This window comes from Dreissena polymorpha, chromosome 4 (assembly GCF_020536995.1).
Source record: "Dreissena polymorpha isolate Duluth1 chromosome 4, UMN_Dpol_1.0, whole genome shotgun sequence".
In the NCBI taxonomy this organism is placed as follows: domain Eukaryota; kingdom Metazoa; phylum Mollusca; class Bivalvia; order Myida; family Dreissenidae; genus Dreissena; species Dreissena polymorpha.
In genome coordinates this window covers 64,828,701-64,851,268 of record NC_068358.1, presented here as the reverse complement: position 1 = coordinate 64,851,268, position 22,568 = coordinate 64,828,701, and the positions used below count along the sequence as shown (strand labels likewise).

Sequence of the window (22,568 nt, the reverse complement as noted above, 5' to 3'; positions counted from 1 at the left end):
TCCATAATTAATTGCTTGGCAATTAAACACTGTGGAGCAGGGTAATTTGATATCTGCTTGCGACCAGCCAGCACTGTGTGTGCTGATTACAACTGATAAGAAAGATGAAATGTGTTCTCCTGTGTTTTAATTTTCTGAGATCACAATATTATCAATTTGCAAATAATCAGATGAGAATGAAACAAATCACTTACCTGAAAGTAATCAGGTCATAATTCTTTTTATTTTGTAAAATACAATTTAGCTACATATGACTTAATAATCAATAACTGAATACATATATATGCAGTTTTAGATTATGATAATTGTATAAAAATGTATTTATGAATAAAGCATAAAATTTGAATCTGACTTAAAAAATAAGAGCATTAATTAATTGATATCGAGACTTTAAAATGAGCCACTTTTCCGGTTTATATTTAATTGAAAACATAGATTTGAATTTATTTTACTGAAAAAATAGATATTAATAGACATGGCTATGAATAATCCCCTTGCTAAATATTGGTTTGTAATGAGTTCACAGTATATAATGTTACTATTCCCTTCTGTTATAAGTTACAATATGTACAGAAAAGGTATAAAAATGGTAAATACAACCGGTCTAATATTCAGAGCAATGACAGTATTATTGTGTATTCACTACAATAATTTCTAAATCAGAACCTGACGGAATACGCAAACTTTTTTAAATAAAAATTATACTTCTTGATCTGCTTGCAGCGTATACACTACTTTTGTCTTTATTTGTTTGCACATTTAGCTCTAGATTTTCCACCATTTAGATCAATACATTTACCTCTAGATTATCAATCCATATCTTGTTACATTAAGACTATTATAACATTATTTTTTGTGAAATATTGATAGAAACGTGTTCTAACACGTAAGTTAGCTTAACAATTGTCAGTCAATACCTGATGCAACATGGATTCGAATCCAACATGGGGCAGATGTTTTTTCTCCCTTTTGAAGTGCCCTTCTATTTTCAAACTGATAAGATGGTGTTAGCTTTATGGTAAAATAGTTTTTATGTGAAATCATTATTGAAAACTAAACTAACAAAAATGTACAATTTAAAGAAATACTACTATAGCCCGATCGGAATATATTTAGTGATTGAACCCAGACTGTTGAAAACACATTTTCATAAGATCTTTAGTTTCTTAATAGTAATTAAACATCCTGCATCCGATGTATCCATCAAAGAACAGTCTATCACATTTGTGTAGTATTCATTGTTTCTTTCCTTCAAAGTACAGTTTATCACATTTTTGTAATATCTATGCTATCTTAATAATATACACCTTTCATGTATCCTTCGAAGTACAGTTGATCACATGTTTGTAATATCCATGCTTTCATAATAATACACACCATGTATAGATCCTTTAAAGTACAGTTTATCACATTTTTGTAATAACCGTGCTTTGTTGATACTATACCCCATTTACGTATCCTTCAAAGTACAGTAAATCACACTTTGAAATATCCAGATGATTGTTTCTTAATACACGATTAACATCTTTTTAAAAGTTTAGTTCATCAAACAAAAATACATTTATTTACACTGAAAGTTCGCTGACTGTTTTTAGGTACACGTGTCTTGAAAAACGAAATTAGCAATCATTTCATCCGCTCAGAGTAACACATCATAATTATATTATTGTCTTTTTAAATGTATACTAAACGCGGTCACATATTGTCAAACTCGTCACTCAGTTTTGCATAACGTCTCTGCTTTTGATAGCTCCTATTAAAATCCAAGTACGTTGTAACAGACTGCATATACTGAAAGGTAAATTTAAAAGCGGTAAGTACTTTTGTTTAAATAAAATATAAGTGTATTGTCATTCCAAAAAGAAATTATTAACAGTCTATAAACAAACAAAGCAAACATTTGGTGACAAATATCAATCAATTATAACGCTATCTAAATAGCTTGGCTTGAAGTTTCTGAAGCTTAATTTCACATTTGTTGCCATTTTTAATCATTTTTAAAAATAGTCCTTACAAACATATGCCTAAAATGTTGTTACCTTTATGATTCTGTTTCTGGTTGGAGCTGTAGTGCCTTCACACATTGCGATCTCTTCCTTTTTCTAAAATACATGCTTTAATTTAATATAATATTCTAAATTGAATACATGTACATTAATTTTATGTAGGCAAAAGTAAAATATAATTTTTTAAAAAGGGTACAGAAAAAATAAACCTTGTATTTGTAAAAAAAAAAGAATACCGTCACACAAACTGCTATCATTACTTTAGGTAGAACTTAATTAAGATCTGTTAATTATGTAAATGTGATTTAAGCTTACATAGGCTATTATACTATATAATGTTATTGCTTAACTGTAAAAATATGACATGCATACCTTGGGGTAGGTCTCTGTGACTTGCGCTTTACGCAGACTTCTTTCTGTGGCGTACGGTTTCCTAGATTTCTTTTTGACTTCGCCTTCTTCAGACCTCTTCCTATTTTTTGGGAAAGAAGATCTTCAACTATCTGAAGATCATCTATTTCGTCGATGTAACTTTTTTTTCCAAAGTCGTAACTGACATTACCAGTGTAAGCGTCCTTTGTTAGGCACCCCTTCCCAGGGAAGTGTGGTAATTCCGCGTTGTGAGTCCATGCAGTCAACATATATTCAAGCTGACAGTCTACGAGTCTGATAAGGGATTGCACAGCTGAATATGGTGGCATCCAAAGTGTGGGGTTCTGAACTCTTTCTTGCCTGGTACATTGATGGAAAGTTGACGTACCTCTGCGAATGACAAATCCAACGAATTAAGTCCTGGTATACAGTCTTTTAAGAGCAGTTACATACACTCCCTCATCTTTTGTCGGAAACCCTTCTGTTTCTTGAATATGAACTAGTCTTTCCAGTAGCCCTTTGTCATTCAGGAAAATGCTCATCCATTTTTCATGTGTCTTGTCTTGTAACTTTGGGATGAAGTAAACAAACTGTTGCAATATAGACTGCAGCATATTTGAATCCCAGTGTTTGTTCCAAGTATTGTATCAAGTCTGTTATTTTGTATATGTCTGACTTGACTCCTGGAGGAGAACATACACAGGTGTCTTGAATGTACCATCGTCCTTTCGTGGCCACCGTAATGATAATATCATCATATGTATTACAACACTGTCAATATCGCCAGATGATACAACACTTAGAACATCACTGCCTTCTTTCAATTGAGGTTCAAGTGTTGATAACCAGTCCACTTGTGCCTTCCCTTTGTTTGGTGCACTTCCTCAAGTACTTCCTGTTGGATAAATCCAGTTCTGTTGAAATGAGCGGCTACGGGCAAGGTGTATTTTTTTGTGCACACATGAAAATATGTCATCACATTGATTAGAACACTCGAACACCATTTCACTGTCGACGATAATCGTCATGGGTTTTCTTATGTTTAACTTAACATTGCTTTTTCGAATCGTTAAATGGCTAACCACTTCACAGGTAAATAAGTTCTCTGTCCAGCTCAAGTGATTGGAAAACACAAGATTCAAAGCGAAAGAACGATTCGAACAGTGACTCGTCGGTAATGTCCTCACCCCACCTTCACCAGGGTGACTTCCGGCTGTTTTCCGCCACATCCCATACGCAGTTCGAATATATGAACTGCATAAGTTCAACTATCCTTTCGATATGATATCAACACATTATGCTTTGAACTACAAATGTGATTGTTTTAATCACTGTCTTAATCCGTCAAAAGCAATCAATGACGTCACAGAGGCTCGTAGACGACTCATAGTGTACAAAAGTCTTGACATGTAAGTCCGTTTCGTTCGTAATAAACTTATTTTCAGTGGATTCTGCTGGTTACGTGGACTGTACACAAACGATCCGAGAGTTCTTGACTAGCAAACTCAATATGACTCTTGGCCGACAGTATAGTTGAAGCTTTGAGAATCGGCCGGCGCACCTTTGCCCGTTCATAAGGCACCACACTCGGGCGGATGATACTTGTAGCATTGTCTGATCTGCGTCACGTTGAAAAGCACTCACTTCGGAATATTGCGGGATAAGCGAAGCAAGCAAGGACATGTGGCTTGATATCAAGGCGACTCGTGACAAAAACGGCAGCAGGAATGTTACGATGCTATTTTCGGCGTCACTATCTGTTTAGAACTCTACTACGACGTTTTTCTAGGGACACACCAGGAACGTGGCGTTTTGTGCCGATTGTGTGTATTTACAATGCTCCTTGTCTAAAACGCGTTGCGAATATGTTGATCAACCATTTTCCCTTTCTTCATAAAGCGACACAGACTCTGCTGAAAACGCGCGCCCTTCTTTACCAACAAACACAAACTTGAATTTGAATGTTTGTTCTTACATGCTTGATTAAAATTTTTAACAATTTAACTGTGTGATCATTAAATGTATGTGGTCTTAAAACAAAATCATAATACCCAGAAAGCCAAGATTTATCCTCAAAATATTATATAGTGTGCACCATAGAAACAAAACTTGAAAAATTTGACTTAGTGGAAATCCATAATTAAACTTTTTTATCAAAGCCAAGGCTAGAAAATTATTAAAAAAAACGAAAATCGGGCTGCTTTGAATATTTAATAAAAATGAAATTATGAATAGCTGTCCCATTTCTAGAATCTAAATGCGAGTACATGTGTTTGCTAAATATACGTAATGTACAAGAAAATGCCATTAAATATAATGTGTATATATCTTACCTCCTACACAAATTACCTTATCCGATTGGCTTAGATCGGTCACGTGCCCATGGTTTATTTTCCATACACACCGAGTAATTTCCATACACCCCGAGTGATCGAGTAGTCGGCTGAGATATAATCGTTGCACAGTTAGTAACTGATGGTGTACGGGATACATACCCTCAGTACTTTCATACCATACTTGAGCTTCGCTCTCTTATGGTATGACATTACTGAGGGTGTACATCCCATATCCCAGAACAATCAAGATTTCTCAATGCTGATGAACTTTTTCTACTAGAAAATGAAATCACTAATACATGCACGCAATTCGATAATATTATTTTGACTGTCGACTTTAATGGTTACACATCCAATACACTCGAATACACCGACCTAGGTTACTTCTTATCTCCTCACTTTCATATTGATGAAGGTACGATGAATGCGTGTAACCCATCACAAATATTACCTAACTAGGATCCCAATGTAGCAGGGTTCGATATAAGAAGAACTTATACTGCCTTGCTATATGAGCCAGCTTCTTTAGCGACGCGGTAGTGTCTGTCTGATTTGGAACCAGGAGGTCCCGAGTTTGATCCCCATGGTAGACGGAAATGTTTATGGCAAGGTTAAATTGGCCCCCAACGTTAAAACCCCTACATGTGTGTTTCAGTCGTCCCTCAGATGTTGTGGCATGGGGAAATTCGTGGAAGAATTTCTCAATTGGAGGGTGTGTGTGTAGGAAGATTCGGTATAAGGAAAACTTATACTGCATTGCTATATGAGTTAGCTTCTATAGCGACGCCCCTACATAGAATCATATTAAACATAAGGATTTCCTTACCAATATAGGCAATTCAGAAGTAAATGAAATACAAGAACTGCTGACTAATAGCCCTAATTATTACATACAGACACTCTGAAATAAAATTACTAATAAAAGCTCATATGCTTTCCAAAAGTTTGCGTGTACATCGTTCCCTCTACAAATAAATAAACAACGAAATAAAACTTTTCATTAAAAAGCTACCCCACGTTTGTAAAGCTAATCAATTTACTATAAATTAATTGATAACTATTATTTATTGTTGTTGTTTCTATTCTTAGGCGTATCATTATAATTAATGTTTTTATGTTTCAGATAAGTAGCTCTACTTTCTAATTAATTATTTTACACCCACTGGTCAAAATTTATATTAACGTTTCTTTCTAGACAATATACAGTATAATTAACAAATATGTTACTGACTCTCTTCTGGAGAATTGTTTCATAAGAACCACCTTCCCACATAATTTACTTTGACATTTATTGTATATACTACTGTTTGCTTGAAGTTTGGATAATTATCTTATGTATATATAGAGAGAATACTAGGTTAGCGCTGAATACAGATAAGTTTATGTTGCGAGGCTTAGAACGCCCATTTGATTTTTTTCAACGTGCCATTCAACATAAATAGATCTGATAACCTTTACAATAATTTTAATTCATTCTTAAAAGCGCTCAAAATCTAACGAATGTAACCATGCGTAGTGATATAAATGTATTTGTTCTGGTACGCAAAATAGTCTTAAAAAAATCACACAAAAAATTTAAAACGAGAAAAAATATCACCGTATGCCTCGATTCAATTTCACGCAGCATGCGAAATGTAACACATTACGACTACGAAAAGATGATTTTACTTTAATATAATTCATTTTATTTTCGAAAGAAAACTATCAAAATCCAAAATGATGTCGATGTCAACCTACATGTACATGTAGATTTACACACAGAGTCGTTCTAAACATAAATTATCAAACAAACTATATTGACCCAACACAATATAATCCGTCATAATTCTATAAAACTGTGAAACACTTGTTGCAAACGGGTTATTCTTACTGAATAGAATTTCTTTGATTAAATAACAAAGACAAAGTTTATTCATCAAAGAAAATACCCTTACGTTCACTTACATCCAAAAGCAAAACAATTCGAATAGACTGCTGAACCAAAATACACACCCATCAATATGTTCTACACACACAATTTCACATCCAAATAGGCACGCACATTCTGAACACCAATTACACGAATAAGCTAGATCTACATGTAGATCTAAATCCTTCGTCTCACATCCGAGGTAAGTAGTCCATAGAATATGCACTGCATAATTACATCCAGGATAAATTTACACGGAAAAAATGCGCGCTTTCAATGTTTTATTCCCAGACATCGCTTACTATAGTTTCGTTAACACCAAAAGATGACATCACATATTTTTGGAAAATGACGCAATAAGTATGTCATTATATGACGCCATCAATCAGCTGATTCAGTATACGGATGGCAAAAAAGTATGTCCCTTGACTAGATTTAAAGGTTGAAGGTCATATAATATTGAAGCTAAAGTTTTCTCGACTCTAGAGATTTCTTATGAAAAATCATTTAGTGGTAAAGTAAAAAGTAGTCCGTGCACGTGACAGGTATATTCAACAAGGTGGGATACTTATTAGTTTATTCCATGAGGTGTTATACCGCAAATGTCGATATTAAAATGGGATAAAGCTCTTATAATATTACAAAATGTTATTTTTAACCTGTGAAAACGAAGAAAGTAGATCTACTTTTCTGTTCTGTTCTGATAAACTGATGAGCCATCTTCAGCCTATTGAAATAACAGCTAAGAATGTGGAAAGAATCTTTAAATTGAACCGACCATGTACGCAAACACCAATATAAAACATAAACAAGAAACCAGCATCTGAATTTGTTCACCCGGTTGTTCACCATAATGTATTTTATGGTGAATTTTGCTTACAACATGTAAGCAATGGCCCTTGTTGGCAAGCAGTCACATGTATTACTTACGCAGCATATAATGCGAAAAATATAACAGAGTGGTGAAGCTTTAAAACATATTTACTAGTATGTAAAATAGTGCCGCTGTGTATTTTAGTGCATAATATTCCCTCACTACCGCTTGTATCAATATAACATATATAAAATACTGGAAATACTGAAAATGGTTTATTTTCACGTTTATTTATGATATTTTATGACACCCGATACGACTCGAGTTAGTCTGTTCAACAGGCCTTAGGTTAACGGAGTTAGCCTGTACGGACAGGCAACGGTATTACCATCATACCATTTGGTATGGGGTTAGCCTGTAGATAACCTGGATCAAAGATCTATAAATAAATAGTTTATTTATAGATAACGAAGGAAAAGGGATTAGGTCACGGTATCTCGATCTCTCGATTATTTATTGAAAATAATGAAGAAAAACGCCCTTTTAGGTCTTGAACTTTAAAAAAAAAAGTTAAATATGGAATGCAAATATTTATTTTATTCAAGGAATTTAGAACATTTTAAGATTGAATATAATAAATGCTAAAGTGAATCTATCTTGTTACCTCGTGGTTTATTTGTAATACCTGTGAAATGTACAATAGATTCAATATATTGAAAAACACTATGCATTTGTTGATACATGTAGTTAAATTATATTTAAGTATGCAATAGAAAAAATAATAACAAACAAAAAGTATGAACGTAATTTTATTTAATTATTTTTTTTTTTAATAAATTACCCATCTATTTATCTAATTATTAATTAATTCATTCATTTATCCTTCCATCCGTCCGTCAGTTCGTCCATCCGTTTGTTTGTTCGTTTGTGCGTTCGTGCGTATGTTTATTGTTTGTTGGTTGGTTGGTTCGTTCGTTCTTTGGTTCGTTCCTTGGATCGTTCGTTTGTTTATTCGTTTGTTTGTTCTTTTGTTATTTCGTTCTTTTTTGATTTTGGTCTTTGTTTAATTCTTTTTTTCGTTTGTTCGTTCGTTCGTTCGTTCGATCATTCATTCGTTCGTTCGTTCATGCATTTATTCATTCATATATGTATTTATGTTTTAAACATTTTTGTTTTGTTTTTTGTTTTTATTTAATTATTTATGCGTTCATTCATTCATTTATCTTTCCATCCCTTCGTCCGTCCGTTTTTTTTCCGTTACTTTGTGCGTTCGTGCGTTTGTTCATTGGTTCGTTCGTTTGTTAATGAGTTCGTTCGTTTGTTCTTCCATCCATCTATCCATCCATCCATCCATCCATACATCCATCCATCGATCGATCCAAGTTTCCTTCCTTCCATCCTTCCTTCCTTCCATCCTTCCTTCCTTCCTTCCTTCCTCCTTCCTTCCTTCCTTCCTTCCTTCCTTCCTTCCTTCCTTCCCTTCCTTCCTTCCTTCCTTCCTTCCTTTCCTTCCTTCACTTCCTTCCCTTCCTTCCTTCCTTCCTTCCTTCCTTCCTTCCTTCCGTTCCTTCCTTCCTTCCTTCCTTCCTTCCTTCCTTTCCTTCCTTCCATCCTTCCTTCCTTCCTTCCCTCCCACCCTCCCTCCCTCCCTCCCTCCCTCCCTCCCTCCCTCCCTCCCTCCCTCCCTCCCGTCCCTCCCTCCCTCCCTCCCTCCGTCCCTCCCTCCCTCCCTCCCTCCCTCCCTCCCTCCCTCCCTCCCTCCCATCCCTACCCGTCCCATCCCTCCCTCCCGTCCCTTCCTTCCTTCCTTCCTTCTCTTCCTTCCTTCTTTCCTTCCTTCCTTCTTCCTTCCATTCCTTCCTTGCCTTCCTTCCTCCTTCCTTCCTTCCTCTTCCTTCCCTCCTCCCTTCCTCCCTCCCCTCCGTCCCTCCTCTCCCTCCCTCCCTCCACTCCCTCCCTTACTCTCCCCTCCCTCCCTCCCCTCCTTCCCTCTCCCATCCCTCCCTCCCTCCCTCCCTCCCTCCCTCCCTTCCCTCGCCTCCCTCCTTCCCTCCTCCCTCCTCCCTCCCTCCCTTCCTCCCTCCCTCCCTCCTCCCTCTTTCTTCCCCTCTCTCCCGTCCCTCCCTCAGTCCCTCCCTCAGTCCCTCCCTCCGTCCCTCCCTCCCTCCCTCCCTCCGTTCCCTCCCTCCTCCCTCCCTCCGTCCCTCCCCCGTCCCTCCCTCCTTCCCTCCCTCCTTTCCTCCCTCCTTCCCCTCTCTCCTTCCCTCCCTCCGTCCCCTTCCTCCGTTCCTCCTCCCCTCCCTCTTCTCCCTCCCTCCTCCCTCCCTCCCTCCTCCTTCCTGCCCTCCCTCCCTCCCTTCCTTCCCTTCCTTCCTTCCTTCCTTCCTTCCTCCCTCCCTCCTCCCTCCCTCCCCCCTCCCTCCCTCCCTCCCTCCCTCCCTCTCTCCTTCCCCTCCCTCCTTCCCCGTTCCCTCCGTCTCCCCCTCCCGTCCCTACTCGTCCTCCCTCCGTCCCTCCCTCCGTCCCTCTCTCCTGTCCCTCCCTCCGTCCCTCCCTCCGTCCTCCCTCCGTTCCTCCCTCCTCCCTCCCTCCCTCTCTCCCTCCCTCCGTTCCTCCCTCAGTCCCTCCCTCCTCCTTCCCTCCCTCCTTCCCTCCCTCCTCCTCCCTCCCTTCTCCCTCCCTCCGTCCTCCCTCAGTCCCTCCCTCCGTTCCTCCCTCAGTCCCTCCCTTTCCCTCCTCCGTCCCTTCCTCCCTCCGTTCCCTCCCTCCGTCCCTCTCCGTCCGTCCCTCCGTTCCTCCTCCGTTCCTCCTCCGTTCCTCCCTCCGTTCCTCCCTCCGTTCCTCCCTCCGTTCCTCCCTCCGTTTCCTCCCTCCGTTCCTCCCTCCGTTCCTCCCTCCGTTCCTCCCTCCGTTCCTCCCTCCGTCCCTCCCTCCGTTCCTCCCTCCGTTCCTCCCTCCGTTCCTCCTCCGTCCCTCCCTCCGTCCCTCCCTCCCACTCACACCCTCCCTCCCTCCATTCCTTACTTCCTTCCTCCCTCCCTCCCTTCCTCCCTCCCTCCCTCCCTCCCTCCCTTCCTCCCTCCCAGCCAGCCAGCCAGCCAGCCAGCCAGCCAGCCAGCCATGCCAGCCATTTATTCATTCATTCATTTTTTGATGTATTTAATAATTTATTTACTTATTTTGTGTTCAACCTTTTAGCTTTTTTAGTTGATTAAATGTATTTATTTTCTTTTTAAATATATTGTTGTAACAAACATGCAAAATAAAATAAAATTATTAAAAAAAAACGTTCTAAATTGAAATAGTGTAAATTACTAACATTAAATAGAAATAACTTCGGTTAAGTACCATGGGTGCTTTTCACAGTATATTACAAGTTTAAACTCTCATAGACGAGAAAGCGATCAAGGCACGTTATTATAATTTATGAGCAAAGTTGGTTTCTATCACAGCACATACTACATTTGAAATAAACAATTGCTTGCAAGACATCTAATTGGACAGAGATGCAATTATATTCTTTTATAAAATACGATTTTTAGCCTCAACTTATCTGTTGACTTTTAAGTAAGATATCATCTGCCTCCATAGGATGCTTTTTAGTTGTTTTATTATTTACTTAATTGTATGTGTCGTCCTCAGTTGTCTCCAGGTTTCTAGAAAATCACTTCTTTGATGTCATCTATACTCTTCAATTAACGAGTCAACGGCGCTATTTTCAGACGATTTTTTATTTCAAAATTGGATTCCATATTATTTTGGCCATGCTTTCTAAACAAACATGTTTCAACAATAAAACAGCGGAAGTCTACACTGTGTATTAGCAACCTGCTGTGGTGACCCCTTTCTTATCTATATGAGCGTAAAGTTATCTGATATAGATCAGACATCGGCCGGCTATTAGTCTGACTTAAATTGGTTGTGATCCCTAAATCTTATCCATTTAAGCGTCAATTTTATTCATATAGATCAGAGATCGACCGGCTCCGTTATATATTAGTCTGACTTAAATTTTCTGTCGTAAAGTACAGGTTAGATTGTCCAATTAAGAAACGCGAGTAGTCAAACATGGGTGATTAGAATGTGTGGAAAGACAACTACGTCTAAATGAAATACTTAAATACCATATAGTTCAATTTTTGAGAACAGACGTATGCTACATACATAATATGCCACATGACTGATATTAGGATGCATATAACAGTGCTTAATGTAGTTCAAGTTATATGTACGCACACAAGTGTTTAGTTTGATTACACTTTTGCATTCATTTACTTGATACTTCCACTATGGTTTTCTTTTCCGGCAAATACTATAATTAAGTGTATAAAAGTGCACGGGAAATATTATATTCCCTTTTTAATGATTTATAAATTATATCAGCAGGACTTCAAACTGTCATACGTAAATATACAATACACTACATAAAACATTTGATGTGTTTGATATGCGACTTAAAACTTAAAAAATCAGTAATTTAAATATAACGTTTTATTTCAACCTTTATTTTCACGATCGGGATATGTACCGAGCATCGTTAAAAAAGGATACTTCTTGCTACCATTATCGTAGTTTCATATAAAAAAACACATATTAAAGAGTCAATTGCTTTAGTAAATTAACAACTATAGTTGTTATGTAATTTCGTATTAAATCTTCAAACTAAAGACAGTCACACTTCAGATAATCAATATACTTTAAATATAAATTGAAACAAAGAAAGAGTCAAATAAATAACCTGTGGCATTTGTTTTCGCAGTCTCGTATTGTTAAGCAATAGAAATTACAGTTATCACCATTATTAAAAGTGGCTTTATCGCATTAAGGGTCCAATAAACAGGACAATGTTGCATGACACACCGACATCAATCACCTGTCGGCATGATATGTCATAAGGTACCCAAGGCACCCTTTCTCCTGCTATGTGACGATATCACCAATCGATTTTTGTAACTTTATTCAACATGCATTTTGTTTTAACGTGGCAGCATTAACATAATATGCATTTAATATAATACAATACAAATAATACAAAATATATAGAGAAATGAAATAAAAAATATAAAAAAAATAAAATGATGATAATGATGACGATGATAATGATGATGATGTTGTTGTTGTTGTTGTTGATGATGATGATGATGATGATGATGATGATGATGATGATGATGATGATGATGATGATTACGAACGCAGAAAAGCTCGAACGCACAAACGAACGAACGAACAAACAATTTGACGGACGCATGAACGAACGAACAAAATAACAAACGAGCGCACGAACGACCGACCGACAGGCTCGCTCGCTCGCTCGCTGCCTGACTGAGTGACTGAGTGACTGAGTGACTGACTGACTGACTGACTGACTAAAAGACTGATTGACTGACTGACTAAAAGACTGACTGACTGACTGACTGACTGACTGACTGACTGACTGACTGACTGACTGACTGACTGACTGACTGACTGACTGACTGACTGACTGACTGACTGACTGACTGACTGAAAGAAATTACGAACGAACGAACGAACCAATAAACCAATGAACAAGCCCACGTACGCACAAACGGAATAAATAGATAAATAGATAGATAAATAAATAAATAGATGAATGAATAAAGAAAGTAAGAAAGAAATACATGAACGCATGAATAAACGCATGAATGAACGCGTGAATGAATGAATGAATAAATAAATAAATACATAAAAAAATACATTAATACATAAATAAATACATTAATACATAAATAAATGATTAAATGAAACCCTGTTCTGCGTACAATAATTTGATTATTATTTTTGGTATTTCATACTTAAATATAATTAAACTATAAACAAATCCCTAGTGTTTTCAAAATTATTAATCTATTCACTGTCAGTGTGCAATATATTTAATCTTAAATTGTTCTAAATTCATTTATTAAAATATAAATTTATAACCAATATTTCCATTCTTTATTGTTTTAAGACCTAAAAAGGCGCTTTTCTTCATTATTTTCAATAAATAATCGAGAGATCGAGATACCGTGACCTAATACCTTTTCCTTCGTAATCTATAAATAAACTATTTATTTATAGATCTTTTATCCAGGTTATCTACAGGCTAACCCCATACCAAATGGTATGATGGTAATACCATTGCCTGTCCGTACAGGCTAACTCCGTTAACCTAAGGCCTGTTGAACAGACTAACTCGAGTCGTATCGGGTGTTTATGAAATCAATTTTTGTAGATACCCCGATAACTTGTTTTGCAATCAGTACACCGCGTCCGTCCATTCTATGTTATAAAACGGTAACAATCTTCGCCGTGTTTCGCAAAATATCATCCACTCCAGAAGTAGTCAGTAAAGAAATTCTTGTTTCAATTCGCTAGTCTTACACAAAACAAGTCAGGTCATAAACCACCATACTCTATATCAATGGTTCAAGCTGGATGACAAACGTCTTGGAACGGTCAATAAAAGACTTGGGCGCTTATTGACTAGCGTTTTGTTACCATTTTCGAGGGGGGGGGGAAGTTCATAAGTTCACCACACAGTATATGTACTCTACATTTTATTTACACACTACGAGAATAAATATATACACTAATGAATAAGTCTCTCATACTCCTCTCTCTTTACATCTCAACGGTCCATTCAACTCTCCTCAGCCTCTCTCTCAACCCTGGCTTTTCATACAATTCTGCCCACCCTCCCATATTTGGATGTGTGAACATACACAGATAGAACTTAGCATTTAATTGGTATTTATTATTGCAAGTGTTGACATATTTTACAAGCAGACTCTGCGAGCACCAGAACAGACCAGATTTGCTAATCTTTATTACAAAATGATGACCAACTGGTATCCTGTTCTGGTAACAAATGCCCACCATGCCACATGGCATCAAACAGAGCAGTCTAAATTGAAATCATATACTAAAATTACAACACTCCCCTCACCTTAGCTTCTTAATTGTCCTCAATTAAGCCAAATAGTTGCATACATGACTAAATAGCCAGACTCACACTCACAACATATTAAACGGAAACTGTTATCAAAACACTTTATATGAATATAATATTACATCACAAATCTACAGATACAAATAAACTATATGAATAATTATTACTACTTATATTAGAAACCTTCTACAAATAAGGAATTTTACAATGAGATGATGATACATTGTGATAATACATAACATCATAAGAATCATCCCTTTTGAATTACTTGTACATGATTAGAAACCTCCACAACAAGGAATATTACTTGTAAATTACTACATGACATGGCATTAAACATCCATATACATTGACTTGTATTGCAAATAACTTCTCAATAAAAATTACACAGATCTATCCATCAATATAATGAATCATTAAAAGTATTGTCCTTTTAATTAACAAGACACACATTCAAAGAAATATTATTCTTCAACAACTTTATCTCCAACATCATGCATTACTAGTATATCTAAAACATCGTAACAGTTTTATTATATGAAAGCAAGAATATACATTCTTAGTCATATGCAAAGTAAACACTCTGTTTAATAAGCACATCTACAAAATCTTCTTTTATTGTCCAACTTATTACTTGAAAGTCTTAATATTTAGTTGCACAAATTCACACAAGCACACATATCACTATCACACAAGTCCTAAAATGCATCCGCGTTAAGTGCCTTACACTTATTACTTTAAATTAACATTAATGAATGTATAATTTAGGCACAACAATTTTGTTAAGTTCATACAATTATAAGTAGCAGTCGTCCTGCTTAATTGTCCTGTGCGCCTTACTTATTAAATGAACATATGGTTATATTATAAACAATTCTATAAGAATATGGCGCAATGTTTGATTCTGAAAAAGAATAAATCCAAGTGTACACGGTTTTAAATCCAGTGAACTTTTCAAACACTCTGTAAAAACTCACTTAATCCAACAAATTAGCACAAAATATATACCAAAGTCATTAGTCTGGAATTATATACTCTAAATTAAACACTATAAGAGTGCACACAGTGACACTACATATTCCATTTGTTGCACTGGAGACACACACATGAAGAATTAATTTGTGCTCTTAGGTGTAACATGCTGACAGATTCCAGTTTGATCTGTAGGGTAAAAGTTGAACTGCTCGGAAATGTAAACAACGAACCATTAATTGATGACCACTTTATCAGCTAAACGGCCGTTAAATCAGGCTGTTGTCTGGCACTAGCTTTGATAACGGTGAACTGGATTTCTTTGACGAAGACTCTTACGGGGAATAATAACATCTTTCTTGACCTTGCTAGCTGTCTTTGATGATACCTGCTCTGCACTCGTGTTTCCTTTGTTTTCTGGTGTCTTCAACAGGTCATGACCTTGAACGCACCAGTCAGGGAATCTATTGCCTGTGTACGGCTTCAATCTGTCATGATGTACAACTTTAACATGTGATCTTCTGCCTTGTTTTAATGTGAACAAAATGTCGCTGATTTTTCTTTGAATTTGATAAGGTCCTTCCCATACATTTGGCGTTATTTTCTTTGATAGTCCTTTATATTTTGAAGTATTAATGCACAACCTAAAGTCCCCATTTAGCCATCAATTTCGAACACTAGGTGAATAACCAGAAACGGTATCTCTTGGAGGTCTTCGGCTGTCAGATTTAAGCCACTTCAAAACAACGCCAATATCTGGATCCTGCTGTTGGAGTCTGGCCATTCTCTCCGATGATCAGAAGACTTTGCTGAATTTGACAAGACTTTTTACAGAAGATGACATTTCACCTAATGCAGTCTTTCCGTCTTTATTCGGCATTTCATAGTTTCTGTCATCCGCCTTCGAACTGTAATTTGCATCAGAGTTTTCAGAATGTTCACGGAAGCGCAGTCGGAATATCCGGTAGCGACGATATTTCCTAATTCTGAGTAAATCACGATACATGAAACGTACACAATTCAACAACTTCACCACCTGAAGCTGTAGCAGCAAGAAAATCCAACCCCGGAATCCGGATTCCTGAAGTTTTACTCTGGAAACTCTTGCTTTCGATGACCCCGAGATTTGCACAATCCTTTTTGCAAATAAAGGTACGCGTCATCAAACTGAGAGAAATCTGACCACTGCTTATGTTTTCTCAAACATTTGTCACATCCCTTACATGATGGCTCCTCTAGCGTTAGATGTTCTTCATAACACGCACATACTTCTGGTTCACTTGGTATTCGACTGAGGCTGTCCACATTAACATGTTTTCGGCCACTTCGGTGTTGTATCCGAAAATCATACTGCAATAACACTTCCAACCAGAGGGGATTGTTGTCACAATCACACTACTGAAGACATTTCCATCGATCCCTAAACTTTCTGTGATCATTCCGATCAGAATCCAGTCCAAACATGTCCACAGGTTCTACTAACCAGCTAGCAGCTAAATTATTCTTTTCCACGGGTTCCACTAACCAGCATGTGCTAAATAAATCTTTTTGGGCAACAATAACCGAAACTCCAAACATTGAAACAACACCAAAAATCAAAATAAGACATCGTAACATTCCCATATGTCCAACCTCAATGAAACAGTCCCCTGATGATTTCGTAAGTCCAACAGCTCACTTTAATCCTGACACAATGATATAATAAGCACTTTCCTCGCGTGTTAAAGTCCTTATCCCGACGCTGCCACCAGTGTTACCATTTTCGAGGGGGGGGGGAAGTTCATAAGTTCACCACACAGTATATGTACTCTACATTTTATTTACACACTACGAGAATAAATATATACACTAATGAATAAGTCTCTCATACTCCTCTCTCTTTACATCTCAACGGTCCATTCAACTCTCCTCAGCCTCTCTCTCAACCTGGCTTTTCATACAATTCTGCCCACCCTCCCATATTTGGATGTGTGGACATACACAGATAGAACTTAGCATTTAATTGGTATTTATTATTGCAAGTGTTGACATATTTGACAAGCAGACTCTGCGAGCACCAGAACAGACCAGATTTGCTAATCTTTATTACAAAATGATGACCAACTGGTATCCTGTTCTGGTAACAAATGCCCACCATGCCACATGGCATCAAACAGAGCAGTCTAAATTGAAATCATATACTAAAATTACAACACTTTCCAGTTTCAGTAACGTAATTGTTTTAGCACTGTATTGTAATAGTAAGCGTCTAAGTGTATAACTTTACAATAATGTTTGTACAACACACTATGGCTATTAATTAGTAACAAAATCATTGATATATATATATATTTATATATAGTAAGGTTTCAACTCAAAATGACCCGAGTGGGACACTCGAGTTGTGTCTCGTGTTATTTCTAAGAATTTGACCCAGCGTCTGTAAACAATATTACAAAATAAATACATTTCCAGAAAGCAAATTTTTGTCTGCGTTGAATACGACCAAGTTCGTGAAAATCGCTGCACAATTGATGAAGTTATGGCTGTTCAAAGCGATGCACCCCGTTTTCGGTTTTTGGGTCCTATTGAGTTGAATACCTTGTTATATATATATATTTATATATATGTGTGTGTTTGAAAGGGAATTTTTTTAGAGAAGTTGGTTTTTCGTTATAATTTAACTAATTTTCATTCAAAATGTTACTAATTAATATCATAGCCACATGCTAACCACATGTGTAATGAACGAAATCAACTAAATAAGACGACATTGATGACATCAATTACAGAATGATTTGTATTCTGGCAAACGTGTATGGATTCTGTATAGCCATTGCTTGTATCACATTTTTCGTTCACATAAATTTGTGATGAATACTACCGCAAGAAAGCAAACAAAAGACTGTGCTGGAAGTTAAAACATTTGTGCACCACGTTGCAGGTGGCGATTCTGTAAAACTTTAATGCTTAATACGTCGACGTATCTTTGATCCCATGCCGGCATTATTTCCTCTCCTGACGTTCTTTAGCGTTAGAGTTCATGAAGCGACAGTCGTTGTAAAACTTACATTCTTCGTCGCAAAAGCAATATGTTCGTAAAAATACAAACACGTGCAATTAACTTTTACAATCATCTTTTACAATGGTGATGAAATGATGCTTAGATCAACGTGTGGCACCGGGTATAGCTTTCGGTCCCCGCGATAATTAAATAATGCCACGATATCTTCATGCGCCCATGATTGTCCTGAAACGGACGTTGAGCTCCTAAAATATACACACACAATTATACATTCAAACAAAATGATCCACCAGTTGTGCATTGTTATATTTGTTGGCCTGCATGATAAAAATGCACTGTATGAAGTCCGTTGTATTCACGTTAAGTTTTGAAATTCCATGTTCATACTTAACTCTGAAATGCAAAAATGTAAGTGAACATCACCTTTTTGAGTTATGACAACGTGACTTTCGAAGCGCCTTAATTTTTACTTTCCTAGCCAATTAAATGGATCGTCAAATAATTAAAGCTTGGCAGCAATACCTCTATGTACACAACGAACATAATTCATAATTGCTATACAATTATTGAAACCAGACACCATATTACTGCTTATTATAGACAATTTTCGCGTTGCTTTGTGTTATTGTAATACGAAAGTTGTGTCTGACGATATTTGCTGATATTTCAGAAGACCTACGATGTTTCAGAATAGTGATATAGTTAATGAGAATTTGCATGTACAAACAAATGAATTTGTCTGATGTTTGTACGCACAATGAAATGCACTTTGCACGTAACATTACTGCCTTAAAATGGTTTTCAGAATTCCCTTTACGTTTCAGTTATATAAATGATAACGTATTTACTTGCACTCAATTCAAAAAAAAGGGAAAAAATATAGAGAATTGATTCATATTTAATTTAGTGTCTTGTGTTCCTATTATCCTAAATAATCTTTGAAAAGCTAACTGCGCATAACAAAACTTTTATTAAATTTATTTGGTTTACTTATGAACCATACACATTAGTAAAATACTTTTTATTCACAATTAATTTACGTAGTGATATAATTATTACAATATTTATATGTTTTATAAAATAGGATTATGTACTTGCATGCAAACCATATCGAAAATTATCGATGTTCGAGGGAACTTGAAGACCTACCCATGCGCACACGTACAAAACATACAATCCTTTACACACATAAGATACCCATACGTGTGGATGTGAAAGACGTGCCCATGCGCACACGTACAAAACAGAAATGCGAAAACGAAAGAGACGCACACGTGTAGATGATAAATGCAAACGCTAAGACTGACATGTTTAGACTTTCACATCCGCACATGAGACTTTAGCATTTGCACCTGAAGAACAAAATATATCGGATGTAACAAGCTACATGGCACCGTAGTATTGACAGCCTTGTTAACATTAACATTAGTGTAAACCAACGAATGCGCAAAGATTTGACTTATTTCGAGCAGAAAGATTTTAAAAACCCAGCCAGCATTACATTCAAAATGAATTGTAATGGCTAATGCCAGTAATATTAATGCATAAACCTTATTTCATGTGATTTCATTAACTATTTCCCATTTTCTATTTTCATTCGTGACTGCAAACATTCAAACAAATGTCCATCCACGAAGACAATTACACTGTATTTCAATCAAATATGAAGAATATAAACGAATACACTTTTTCTATCTGGACGGATTACGTTTTAGGCGCAAATGAGTTTGATTATTAAAAACTCCCAATTGTATCTGTGCTTTGTGTGTCTATTCAACATAATGTGTGCATGTTGTTTTCCAATTAGCGTGCATGATAATATATTTATTTGAAAAATTATGTCAAAATGATAGATATTTACTCTTACTGGTAAGTTTTGCTTTGGTTATATAAAGGTTGTTAAAAAAATTGTTTCTACTTTATAAATTCGTTCCATATACATGTTAATACACTGACATGTTTGCCAATTCAAACAGTAAGATCAGATTTTGGCGTCGATATAAAGTTTTCGAAGCACAAAGTAAATTAACCAATTGCCATTTCTGCAGTAACTTAATATAATAATCTATGGTTGAGGATACTGTGTGCATGGGTAAGAACCAGCTGCTCAGTTTGTAGAGGAAAATAATCCATATTAACATTTGTTTGTTACATCGAAACAGTTATAATGTAATGCGCGGTAAGCAATCATGTCATACATGTTCCTTTAAATGGTTTAAACATTAAGAAACGTAAGCAATACTTTTATGTTCTGAATGCCCTTTTTCAGTACTGCAGATGTATTGCTCGAATTGAGATACTGCTTTTCAAGTTCTGTTTCCGTTCAACAGTTTGACAAGACGTATGCCCTCTAGCAAATATAAGGTGTACTTTATGGAATTGGGCTTATCTGATTGTTGATTTGTGTGGTTCTAGATAATTACCAGGAAGGGGCTAATTTTCATTAAACTTTTGTACACATATTTTTAATTTTGTATTATAGTCTACAGTGAGTAGGTTTCACAACATGAAGTGGTGTGTGGCAAATTAAAGATTGACATTTTTACCAATACTTTCCGAATTAAGGGGCCTTGGTTTGTGATATCAAAGCCTAACGAGATAGTGATTTAGCCCCATTTTACTAAGATGACAATAAGGTGTTTGTTGCTCGTCTATCCGTATATTAATGCAACACCTGTAAATTTAAATGTATCGTGTAATTAAAAACACCCCAACATAAATAATAAATATGTTGAGGCGCTGTCACGCAGGCTTTCGGATAAATTCAGGGGGTTTAATTCTGCACATGTGAGCCTCTTCAGGTCAACATACCGTACATGAACTTTGTCCCTCACAGCAAAACAAACTGAATTAAGTCTTGTTATACCAAAAAACGTAATACCACATGTATTATACCGAGGTATTCGTGTTTATAAATTATTCACACCTGCTCAATCAAATACATTCCATGCCGACTTTAGAAAATGTTACAAGTATTCGAAAATGACTGACCTAAAAACATTTTGGGAGGCATATTGTGGGTTTGAGAGCGCTGAAATGAATCGCAAAATGATTTGAATGTGTCTGCCTCTGTCAATTTGTAGGGAAGCCTACACTTTACCAAATATTACAGGCTGCGTATTATATTAATAATTTCTACATAGGATTTATACATTCACGAATGTTGTGTTGAAGACTATCAACTGTGAGTTTGTTATAAAAGCTCATACTTTATGACTTTGCTTGAAGTTATGGCATAACCGACAAAGAAACTATATTAAGCGTCAAGTAAAGCGTACATGATAATTGATGTCTTATTGTCAGACAAGTTTGACAAATTTTACTTTGGAAAACTATTATTTAGTATGACAATTTATTTGTGTAGAATTTACAATTTTGGTAATGGGACAGAGGACCACTGAAAGTAAGATTTTATCAAATCTTTCCACTGTAACCTTTACTCACACTTTTATAAGGATTGGATCTGTATTTTTGTTAAAGATATTATAAATAATACATGGCAAAGTATATAGCTGGAATGGCAACTTAGGGTAACGTCTTGTTTAGAAACAATAATATCAAATATAACATGCATCTTTTCATTAAGGTCCTCATTATAAAAGTCATGCTATTACTTGTACGCCTACGTTGCAAACTCCATGCCCGCCCCATAGCAACTTTACCTCCTCAACCCCCAAACTGCATCAACTGTAATTGCAAGCAAATTGCTTCCGATCTGAAGGATTACTCGTCTGTAACGTGTTCTTTTAGCTTCTTTTAATTAATTGAAAATCAGCGCAATTTTCTATATTATCTGCAATTATACATCGTTTACAGAAAAAAAGAAAAAAACAATTAAAATATATACAATATGACAATATTGAAATCAATCGACTTCATGTGGTTTTCAGTGGCGACATGGTTTTGAACAGCGTTGATCGGAGCAAGTCAAACTCTACGTTGTTTTGTAGCATGGAAGAATGTAATATTCAGCATATCTGTGCGTCACAAAAAACAACACCATGCGTGGTACGCGAAGTTTGGTAGTTCAAACGTAGGCAATAAACCCAACACTTATAAATTAATACCACGCTTTCTATGGTCATGTTTTGTTATCTACGTACTAATTATTTGCTGAAATTATACGAACACAATTTTGTAACGCCAACAAAGCACTGAAAATGCATTCAGAAGTACATTATGTTTTATTTTAAGTTATTAGTTTGT

At 36.4% G+C, this 22,568-nt stretch overlaps 1 long non-coding RNA gene across 1 annotated transcript; it reads right to left on the bottom strand.

Annotated features, from left to right (window-relative positions):
- Positions 1–4,537, bottom strand: LOC127876315 (uncharacterized). The gene is made up of 3 exons (XR_008047787.1): positions 2,379–4,537; positions 2,040–2,102; positions 1–1,791 (listed from the first exon to the last, which is right to left on the bottom strand). It is a non-coding gene; the product is annotated as an uncharacterized LOC127876315 (long non-coding RNA).
- Between the last annotated feature and the right edge of the window lie 18,031 nt (positions 4,538–22,568).